Below are 4,161 nucleotides of genomic sequence, written 5' to 3'. Positions count from 1 at the left end.
TTTGACAGTGGGGCATTGCTATCTCCTACTATAATTGCATTGCTGTCTATACCTTTCTTGAAGTCATTCAAGATTTCTTTATGTATTTTGGTGCTCCTATGTTGGGAGTATATATACATATTTACAACATTTATATCTTCTTGATGGGTTCTTCTCTTGAGTATTATAAAGTAACCTTCTGGGTCTTTCTTTAGAGCCCTTTTTTTTGGAATTTTATTTTGTCTGACTGCTAACCCAGCTTTTTTTCCCCATCCATTTACTTGGAAAATTTGTTTCCAACCCTTCACTCTCAGTCTGTGTAGGTCTTTTATCCTGAGGTGGGTCTCTTGTAGTCAGCATATATGTGGGTCATTCATTCTTACCCAGTCAGCTATTCTGTGTCTTTTGATTGGAACATTTAATCCATTCATGTTTAAGGTTATTATTGATAGGTACTTATTCATTGCCATTTTTCATACCTGTCACACAGCTCACTTTACATATATTTTTTATAAGTGGGAATTAATGTTTTTAATTCCCCAGAGGCTGAGAAAATTGTTTCGGATGAGATAGGAGTTGATGGATTTTTGTTACTTTGAAATTCCATGGACATGCCTTTTTCTTGCTGGGCATTTTCATTTCAAGTATATGACTCATGAATAAAGTATTCTGTAAATTCTCATAAGGAATAGTAGCTTTAGCTTCATGCAGGGAAAAGGAAAAGGATGGATGAGAAAGGTCAAATCCTCTGGTACTGACAGTGGCCAATATCTGCCATAGTGGCTCAACCCCACCAAGTGTCCACAAAACTGGCTGTGACACGATGCAGAACCCCTTGTTAACTCATTGGCTTGCTCCTGTTACAGCCAGTGCCCAAGGGAAGGTGCACTAAGCCTTCACAGTCATGTGTGCTGAGACCAGGGACATTCTTTTTCCACCTGGACCTTACTCCCAGGACATGTTGCATAGTTACAAACAAGTCAGGAACATAGTATGGCATTTAGCAGTCATGTTAATAAATTCAGCTACCATTAAAACAAAACAATCAAATAAAAAGGATGGAAAATGTAGATTGAGAAGATGGCAGTGAGGTAGGTGGGAGTGGATTCTACTTTCCCACGTGTCCAGCTGAAACACCTAGCTGATCTTATGAGGAACAGAGTGAACAGCCAACAGAATCCTAGCTTATATGAAGTTTGGAAGCCAAAAATTGCAGAGGACATTGAAAAACAAATGGTAAGGAGAGCATACTGGGACAGTAAGGTCCCAGGGATCTACCTGGAGAACAAGGCTGCTGCAGCGCCCTGCCCAGGGCCTGCCACAGGATGTGGGGAGGAGAGTTAGATCACCAGCTCCCTCCCCTATCAGAGCAAGCAGTGAAGCCCGGCACCAGGAAAGACCTGCATGCTGGAAGTTTCTGGGGGAAATAGAGAAAAACTGGGAGACACACAGAGACAGTACACATCTGCTGAGACTGTGGGTGCTAGCACCAGAGAAACTGAGGTGCCAGGTAACACCTGGAGAAGGGAGGAGTTGGGCCATGTCATACCATGACTTGGATAGACTCTGGACTGGTTGGAAAGTTGGGCCATGTGGAAAGCCATGCGTTTGTTGGTAACTACGGGCAGCTGCCTTGTAAGGAGCTCTCAAACAGTGGCTGGCTCACCCCGAGGGTGATTTGAGCTGTGTGAACCCGGAGACTGAGCTGCTAAGTGGAACCACATGCCGACCTTGTCTCACGCTGTGTGCTCAGAGGCTGATTGGAGCCCTGCACCTGAGACTGAGTGGGTGAGTATAACAGCTCACCTGAGATTGACTCGCACTGTGCGCACCTGAGTGGCTGGTTGGAGCATAGCAGCTGAGGGAGGACCTGGGCTGGAGGCCAGGAAAATGTGAATATTGAAGCCCAGACCTGGTCGCCATCCTCTCAAAACTATAAGAAGGGTGAAAAGTGAAGCCCAGCACTCCTCTTCCTGTGGCATCTAGTAAGACCAGCAGAACTGGCTGAACAAGTTTAAAGTCAGCAGGAGGCGTATTATTATTATTATTAATTTCTTTTTTGCTCCTCTCTTTCTTTTCTTTCCCCAAGTGAGACAGTAAGATGTGTAGTTATGAAGGGTCCAGAGACAGATCCAAAGGGGGAGCGCAAGGCTAACCCCCAAAACTGAGAAACTGAAACAAATGTCACTTTGCTATCCCATGGAGCCAGTATTGTATTGTTTATGTGTATTATTACTTTTTTCATTATTTTACCATTTTTATTTTATTAAAATTTTTAAATTTCTTTTCCTTATGTTTAGTTTTCCTTGCTTTATTTCTCTATTAAATTGCAGTTTGACTGGTTTTCCTTATTCTCTCTTTATTATATTTTAATTTTCCTTCTTTCACTTCACCCATGTTCCAATAATACACAACTCTTGTTTGGGTACTTTCTATTCTGCTTACTCAAACTATATATTTCTTGTCATATTATTGTTGTTCCAGTACCATTGTAAATAATTGTTGTTCTGTACAATTGTATATACTACACAGCAACCTTCCCTGATCTTAGCCCACTTCGCTTTAATCCTGGGCATTATTATTGTTGTGATTAACTCTATTATTTCTCACATTACACCTACTTTCTGTTTGTTACTCTCACTATATCTCATCATCTAACCTTGCAAAAGTGCTCTGTTTTCTGGATTCAGCTCACAATCCTCCTACCCTCTAACAAGAGTCTTATGTCTTTCACCTTTCATAAAAAGGCACTAGTTGGGTGAAGTATCACAGTTAACACCATACTTATCCAAAGAATCTCATATCTCTTTTCTACTTGCTGATACTTTAAATCTCATATAATACTCTTCCACCATCTTAATCCATTTTGCCTACCCCCTGCCACTGATCACATGCAAGAATAGGTGGAAACTGCAAAGATCAGTATATCTGCTGCAGGAGAAAAACCACCAACAAAGGAGACACCAAAAGGTAAAAACCCAAGTACAACAAGAAAATCCACATGAACAGAAGAAAGGGAAAACCCAGAGCACCAGGCAACGAGATCAAAGAGACAACACCACTGAACCCCATAGAATTCCTACCATAGAAGTTCACCCTACCAGGACAGCTAGCAAAGTGAAACATCAGGAAGTGAAGAAACAAACAAAAAGTGGAACCTAAAATGGGGAGACAAAAAAGAACATGCAATCAAAAGGCATGGAAGACTACCCACTAAAAAACAAAATGAAAAAGAGGTAACCAAATTATCAGACACAGAATTCAAAATAATGGTTATAAGATGCCCAAGAAACTCATAGATAGCTACAAAGAACTGAGTGAGAACAACAGCAGCACAAAAAATGAAGTAGAACTATAAACAAAAAACAGGAATAAATGAACAATAAAATCTCAAAAATAAAAAAAACACTAGAAGAAATTACAAACAGGCTGGATGAAGCAGAGGATTGAATCGGCAAGCTGGAGGATAAGGTAAAAATAAAAAACAAAACACTGAGATACAGCAAAAAAGGAAAAGAGACTCAGAAAGAATGAACAGGTGATAAGTGAGCTGTAAGACAACATGAAACATAACAATATTCATATAATAGGAAAAGCAGAAGGAGAAGAAGAACAAGGGATAGAAAACCTATTTGAAAAAGTAATGATGACAAACTTCCCTAATTTGATGAGAAAAATTCACACAAATCCAGGAAGCACTGAGTCTCAAGAGGAATCCAAAGAGGTCCACTTCAAGACCCATCATAATTAAAATGGCAAAATTCTAAGATAAAGAGAGAATCTTAAAGGCAGCAAGAGAGAAACAGAAAGTAACATACAAGGGAGCTCTTATAAGGCTAGAAGCTGACTTCTCAATGGAACCACTCCAAGCCAGAAGAGAATGGCAAGAAGGATTCCAAGTAGTAAGAAACAGAGGGTCGTAACCAAGACTACTCAACACAACAAGGATGTCAATTAAAATGGAAGGCCAAATAAAGAGCTTCCCAGACAAAAGAAGTCTAAAAGAATACACCTCCACCAAACCAGCTCTGTAAGAGATGCTAAAGGGTTTGTTTTAAGAACAGGAGGAAAAGAGTAAGAGAGAGAGGAATACAGGTACAAAAATTGGCAATGAATAAGTATTTATCAATAATAACCTTAAATATAAACAGATTAAATGTTCTATTCAAAGGACATAGAATA

The sequence above is a fragment of the Sturnira hondurensis genome, unplaced genomic scaffold (assembly GCF_014824575.4).
Source record: "Sturnira hondurensis isolate 20B ecotype Veracruz unplaced genomic scaffold, ASM1482457v3 Scaffold0012545, whole genome shotgun sequence".
Classification (NCBI taxonomy): Eukaryota; Metazoa; Chordata; class Mammalia; order Chiroptera; family Phyllostomidae; genus Sturnira; species Sturnira hondurensis.
The sequence above is the reverse complement of the archived record's forward strand: the minus strand, read 5'-3'. Positions refer to the sequence as shown.